The sequence below is a fragment of the Penaeus monodon genome, chromosome 37, assembly GCF_015228065.2.
Source record: "Penaeus monodon isolate SGIC_2016 chromosome 37, NSTDA_Pmon_1, whole genome shotgun sequence".
NCBI lineage: Eukaryota > Metazoa > Arthropoda > Malacostraca > Decapoda > Penaeidae > Penaeus > Penaeus monodon.
This window is the reverse complement of record NC_051422.1, coordinates 2,412,026-2,419,525: the sequence shown is the minus strand read 5'-3', so window position 1 is coordinate 2,419,525 and position 7,500 is coordinate 2,412,026. Positions and strand designations below refer to the sequence as shown.

General features: G+C 41.1%; 1 protein-coding gene across 7 annotated transcripts in view; it reads left to right on the top strand.

Moving 5' to 3' along the window:
• Nucleotides 1-7,500, top strand: part of LOC119596088 (phospholipase D alpha 1-like) — a 24,851-nt gene that overhangs the window by 5,824 nt on the left and 11,527 nt on the right. For 2 of the 7 annotated variants that reach the window (XM_037945220.1, XM_037945217.1), the window contains exon 1: nucleotides 852-938. The exons of 2 other annotated variants lie outside the window; for them this stretch is intronic. The gene's annotated coding sequence lies outside the window, so the exon portion shown is untranslated. Of the gene's footprint in view, nucleotides 1-851; nucleotides 939-1,175; nucleotides 1,197-1,284; nucleotides 1,774-7,500 lie in introns of those variants that run through there. 3 more of the 7 variants (XM_037945219.1, XM_037945218.1, XM_037945221.1) reach the window with 3 other exon arrangements.

The following is a 7,500-nucleotide window of genomic DNA, read 5'->3' as shown; positions in this document are numbered from 1 at the left end:
ACAGCGTGTGTGTTACATAGGTTTGTAAATCCGTTGTGTTTAGGTCAGAGGAGGCAGAATGTTTACGAGACACCTAACGTCTGTCATTGTTGTTAGGCCCCCATGCGGGTTGCGCATGATTCAGAAAATATTGTCTAGTTTTAGAATAGATATCTGTCTCTTTGCGCCGATGTATTGAAATGTGTTGATATAGGCTTGATCCGATGTTTGTATGTTGTTGTCATGGTCCAGATCCAGGTAAGAATGGATGGCTTGGTTTTGTACAGTGCGTGAGTCTACGTTATGACTGAGGCCTTCAGGAAAAAAATGCGTTGTTTCTTTGGTCGTTCTTGTCGTGTTTCTGTTTGTATTAAGGGGCTAAGATGGGTACGAACGTTAGTAGGGTTATATATACCATTCGTGAAATCATTTTGGAGTCTGTGGTTTGTTTATGCGATTAACCGGACTTCGGGGGTAGGTAACGCCAAGCGGGCGACGGACAGGTATTTTCCATAACATTTCGTTCTTTTCTCAATCTTTTCATTTATTTTTGTAGGGCTTCGGATCACTCGCCACCGTTAAAGATATGCGTAACAGGTGGTCATTCTGTACATGACAGTTGTGCATGATAAGTGAGTAAAATTATCGCATTATCTGACCGCTCAGGCACGTTAAAAATATCAAACATTCGTCACGAAAGAGAGTCGAAGTAAGGGCGTTGTGGGAAGGGGCCCTGGAGGGAGGAGAGAGGATGGGGGGGGGGGGAAGAAGAAGAGGGGTGGGGAAGAGGAAGAAGGGGAGAGGGGGTAGGGGGAGGAGGAGGAGGAGTAGGGGGAGGGGGAGAGAGTGAGAGTTGAGGCCAGAGTGTGTTACAACTCCTGGCTCAGTGTGGCGTCTAACCTAAGCACGAGAACTTGGGACTGGGGCGCATGTGTGTGCGTTTGAGTGAAGGAAAAAAGGTATAAATTTCTCTTATTTCACAGAACAAGTGAACTTATAGTGTTCTCTGATACTGTAATGCCCCTTCAGTTGACAGTACATGTGATGAAACACCTTGTCAAAGATAACACGTGGAAGAAGGCGGGGTTTGCAAGGGGGCGTGGTGATAACAGCGAAGCAAGAGGTGGAGGAGAGGAGTTGAAGGAGGAGGAGGAGGAATGGCAAGAGGAAGAGGAGGATGTGGTGGAAAGATGTGGGGCGACTCTGAGGGCCACAAGGTGATCCTGCCTCACAGCCGCGAAATCCGAACAACTTGCCTTTGTGACGCTCGGCTGTGGAGACGTGCACCAAGATGTCTCCACGTACAAAACACAAATAAATTGCATGCCAGTGTCCGTCCTCGATTTCGCGTGGTAATCAGTCACTATCGAATAACCGCCTCGTCTGTCTGCGGAATGTCTGGCAGTCATTCAGGGTGAGGCAGAGGGAGGAAATGGTAAATATTGGAAACCGCCTTCCTCGACTTTCCTCTCGCGTGCTGTACTGAGCCTATCCCAGGTAGGCCTCGCACTCCCGAGCGGAAACGCAGGACCCGCAGATCATAGACTAGTCTCTATTCGTCCCTTAGTGAAGGATTTTGTGGGAGGGGACGTAGCCGCAGACACTCAGCACCGAGAGAGTCTCCTGTGTGGGAAGGGCGGCAGATCGATGCAGCGTGGGAGACGGAAAGTGAGGAGACATGACGTGTTTGTGGAAGGTCGTTCTCAGTGCATGGCGAGACGCCGCACGGGAGCGTCATGCACCAGCTCGTGGTCTGTGGTGTATAGTGGATATGTGAAAGTCGAACAGTGAATAGTAATGTGTTTTGTTTTTGTTTTCCGTGGTGATATATATATTACTTGCGAGGAGTTACAGAAACGGTGCAATGCAGTGAATGGTATGACTTGTCCCGATAATTGCGATGACCTAATATTGTGTTTCCAGAAAAAGCATTCGTGTTTGTGTTATTTGCGTGGGCAACCGAGAGAGAGAGAGAGAGAGAGAGAACACAGACATATGAACATGGAGTGTTGAAGAGGGGTGTGGCAGATACCAGAGCGTGGACAGTGGGTCAGTCATGCGGAAGGTCGATCCTCCAGTACATATAAGGATGTACTGCGGTGAATCTTCACTATGGATATAGATGGATGAATGAATACGTAAATGCAAAATCAACCATATAAGACCTATATATATGAGGTTATCGACAAATCCAGAATAAGACAAGAGATGACGAAAGCAACAGCAATTTGACATGAGCGATATTCAATTGCTGAGTAACACCCAGATGTGAGCTGTCGGCATCTGCGTACATGTTGATCATCAAATGTTAGAGATTAATCCTTGAGTCTTCACCAGATGCGAATGACTGTGATGGATATGGCGCCGACGATATTAATACAGGGCGTAGGGTTCGAGTTATTGCATGACAGATTTGTTATAGGGTTTTAATCAGTATGAAAGTTAAAAGGGATATTGGTGGTTATGTTGAGAATAGCAATCCAGTGCTTTGCTTGTTTATAAATGGAGATTAGCGAGGTGGGGATGGGGGGGTAGCTTGGTAGGATGTGAGGGGGAGGAAGGATTGAGGAGGAGGGAAGGCAGAGAAAAAATAGGGGGTGGAGGGAACGGGAGGAAGTGAAGGGGGAGAGGGAGCGGGGGAACAAGGAGAAAAAGTATGAGGGGAGGAGAAGGGGGAGGGGGAGATCCAGAGGAAAAAGGACAAGAGCAAGAATCAAAGAAAAAATATAGTAGGGAGACAAGTAGAAGGAAGGCGAAGTAAGGGAAAAATAGAAAGAATAGAAAGACTGGAGAAAAAAAAGAAAGAAAATGGATTTGTATAGTAAAGATGAGAAAGTAAATAGTAAGGATAGATAGAATTCATGAGAAAACATGACCATCGACGAAAATTGCAGTTTACTCACTCTTAGAAAGTCATAATAAAATATGTGTCAGCTGATGAGTTGCGGCCAGGAGAGAATGTTGTCTTATTTTTTTGTGTAATTCTTTTAAAAAATCTAAGTTTAGTGTTTTTTTTTATAAATAGCACAGACCTCGTGAGTGTTTTAGGTCGTTATTATCTTAGAGGGGATGAAAGTACACACTCATACTCTCTCTCTCTCTCTCTCTCTCTCTCTCTCTCTCTCTCTCTCTCTCTCTCTCTCTCCCTCTCCCTCTCCCTCTCCCTCTCCCTCTCCCTCTCCCTCTCCCTCTCCCTCTCTCCCTCTCCCCTTCCCCCTCCCTCCCTCCCTCCCCCTCCCCCTCCCCCTTTCTCCCTCTCCTTCTCTCTCTCTCTGTCACTCACACACACACACACACACACAAACACACACACACACACACACACACACACACACACACACACACACACACACACACACACTCTCTCTCTCTCTCTCTCTCTCTCTCTCTCTCTCTCTCTCTCTCGCTCGCTCGCTCTCTCTCTCTCTCTCTCTCTCTCTCTCTCTCTCTCTCTCACTCACTCACTCACTCTTTCTCTCTCACTCACTCACTCACTCTTTCTCTCTCTCTCTCTCACTCACTCACTCACTCACTCACTCACTCACTCACTCACTCACTCACTCACAAACACAGACATACAAATAACCAAACACACTCTTTTATACCGTTATCTAAATTAAAGATTAATTCACGCACGAATAGTAAGTCATTGGCATATCCCCGTTCTATTCAGTGTATGGTAATAATCTGCTTCATTCGCCCGTAAAGTGATTTAGAATAATTGTGAGAGTATACAGCTTCGTGACTCATCCTTGTCCTTGAGGCTCAAGCATTCGATCGTGCTTTCTTACTCCTCAAGGTTCTCTCAAGTGTTCAAGCAGTGATCCTCGAACATTCAGTTATGTTTTGTATCGTCATCGTCATTATATCATCATCATTATCATTATCATATCGTTATTATCATTATCGCCATCATTATCATCATTAACATTATTATCATTATCATCATCTTATTTTTCTTCTTCATTATTATAATTTTTCTTCATCATCATCATCATCATCATTACCACCATTGTTAAGTTGTGGAAATTCGTAAATTCTTAGCAATATTTGGAAGAAAAAATGTAGGCCTAGAGCTTAAAATTTCGTCGATAACCTTATGAATTAAATAATAATTTTTAACATAATGGTGATTAAAAATCGCACAGTAATCCTCCTCACAGTGCTATAAGCACTATAAGACTATTAAAATAGTTTTAGTGTGATGGATGAGTCATGCTACCTGACGGGGCCCTGCGAAGACGTGTAATGTGTATTGTAAACACATTTGTACACTCATGTACACACATAAACGAACGAACTCACGCACGCACGCACGCATGCACGCACGCATCATACATCACACATATGCATGTCTCATAAGTCGTACGGTTTGGCTGCACAAGAAACCAATTGTTAGGTTGTGATCGCGTCCACTACACTCCAAGATTTCTCCATCACATGCTATAACAGTTATTACAGTTACCACGTCCATCATAGCACTGAGGCATGACATCATCGAACATGTGCCAGTCAACACTACATATTAACTTTTTTGTGTCACATTCTCCTTGTCATATCATCGCTACAACCTCACGTTAACATATTTTTAGAGAAGAAGTCGACAGAAGGGTGAGGCAAAACTGTTGTGAAGGGCCCGAGTTGTGTTTGTGTCGTGATTGAAAGAGGAATCTTGCAGATGGCAATTGTTTTGGGGGTGGGGGTGGGGGTGTGAAGGGAAGTGGCGAGGATGAGGATGAAGTGGAGGTAGGGGCGTGGGGATTAGAGGGTGGTGAGGGAAGTAGGAAGGGGGGAGATGAGTTAGGAATTTGAGGGGGATAATAAGGTGGGAGGGAGGGAATGGGGTAGGGGGGATGGGTAGATGGATAGTTGGGAGGGGAAAAGGGGGGGGAGGGCAATATCATCCATCATGATTGATCATACGAGGCTGTGAGTTGTATGCTGGTGGCACTGCAGCGTGTGTTGTGTTTTATTCGCCACTCGTCCATTGTGTTCAGTCCATCCACTCAGTTACTTTTTTATCAATCTGTATCTAGTTCAGTAAAATATAATTCCATAAGATGCTTCATCGTGTCATACATCCTTTTAATGATAAGTCTTGGAACCGTCATATCCTTCGATCAAAGGATACCAAAGCAATTGCTTCCACTAAACTCCTTCAGAGTCTCTGTCGCCAGGACGAAAACCACGGCTCTTACTCGACGCACGCCAACACCGACATGGCAATAGAAGCAAATGTTGACGATTGCAAAATGGGTTGTAATAATATCGCCTTTGCCAGAGCCCTGCAGGAGTAGAGGCTATCTGGCAACATTTTTTCCCTCTCCTTGAGTGTCAGAAAGGTCTCAAGAACGAGGAAGTGAGATAGTAAGAAAGGGAAGACTTGATAAAATAAAAGAGGGAGAGAGAAAGGAGAAAGAGAAAATAATTTAATAGAAAGAAGGTCAAGTAAAAGATTAATACGTAGGGAAAACTGCGCTAGATTTGAAAGAAAAAAAAGAAATATATAATTTAATTTAAGATAATGGCATACACGAAGAGGGAAGAACATATTAATTTAAAACAATAAAACAGATGAAAAAAGTAAGTAATAAAAATATATATATATATATATATAAAAAGAGAGAGAACATAAGATAGAAAATAAAATGCAAGCGTAGACACAAGCGTGTTGAATAATAAGAAGGAATAAAGTGTGACTTCACGCTTACACGATGCATCAGCTGCGTGACTAAGAGTGACCAGCTGGTAGTATATCGCTAAAGGATTCTTTAAGATTAAATTCATCTGGTAGAAGTAGATTATTAAGGGTCTGAAATATACATGTGAGATGTGGCCAAAAAAACAAACTTGTTAGCAATGCATAACTGTTCTCTCCTGGCCATGGACATTTTGAAGTTGTTCATTATATACTTTCCATCACACAGGCCTTCTGAGATTTGAATTACCTTGATGATAAACGGAAGTGAGACAAGGAAGCATGTAATAAAGGAAGTAAATCATAGTGGTTAAAAATACAAGAATATGAAGACAAAGATAATATAGATTTTGAAAGAAAAGAGTAAAAAGGATGCCATAAGTTTGATAAAATTAATAAACGAAATTAGATAACTGGAAAAGGATGTTCCAAATGTGAAGTATGGGAAATGTGAATGAAAAAGGTAAAAGTAAAACATTTATTTATGAGATGATCAAAAAGTACGACTGAAAAGAAAATCAAATAATTGAAAACAATTGATTTTTTTTATTTTTTTTATAAAATAACTCGAAATAGAAGAAACCACAGGAAATTAAATAAACAAGAACAAGAGCAACAAGAGAACAAGTCGAGCTGTAATGGACATGGATTCATGGACTGAGGAAGTCACTGAAAGGGCAATCAAACGTGGTCGTTGTGTACAGCCACAATTGCACGTTTGGCCTTCAGAGCCGGGGGATTGGGGTAAAGCGGGTGAGAGGCGGAAGGGAACAGTCCACTTCCAAATATGCTGTTTATATACGTGTGTGTGTATAGACACACACACACACACACACACACACACACACATACACACACACACACACACACACACACACACACACACACACACACACACACAAACACACACACAAACACATACACATACACATACACATGCATACATACATATATATGTATATATGCATACACGTGTATGTGTCTGTTTATATTTTTATATGACAGATCAGCAGTGCTTTCTATCACCATGGTGACATAAACGATAAATTACTGATGTTAAAGGAAAAGGCCTTATTGAGAAGATGCAAAGACACGAAAAGTAATCGATGGATTGAGAAAGTGGATTAACAAATGGTGTTGAGGGAAGCATAAATAAAAAAAAAGAGGGAGAAAAGTAATAATGACAAGAAGAGGATGAAAAGAAGACGGGACAAAAGCAATAGTAGGAGAGGTAATATTATTATTAGAAAAAAAAAAAAATGGGTGTGAAAAAAAAATTATATATATATATGTGTATATATGTATATATATATATATATATATATATATATATATATATATATATATATATATATATATATATATGTATATATATATACATGTATATATATGTATATGTATATATATATATATATATATATATATATATATATATATATATATATATATATATACACACACACACATTTATCTCATGCTGGCAATCCTTGATCTGCATAAATGATATAGACCTACCTGTATTCAACACAGCCTAAGGATGAGATCTGAATCTGACCTTTTATGAATGAAGAGAAAGCTAGGAAAAGAAAGAGAGAGCGAAAAAAAACGCATAAAAAACGTAAGTTAGAAGGTAAACGAGTTACAAGAATACAATTTTTTTATTCTTAAGTGAACGATACGAAAAGAGAAATTCAGGGAAACCGATAGAGAAGGAGAAGAAATTTGACGAACAGTAAGGGAATAAAAGAAAGTTATGGTAATGAAAGAACCGGAATTATCCATTTCCGACTTCCCCTCAACCGTACAGCCAGAATAACTTGGTT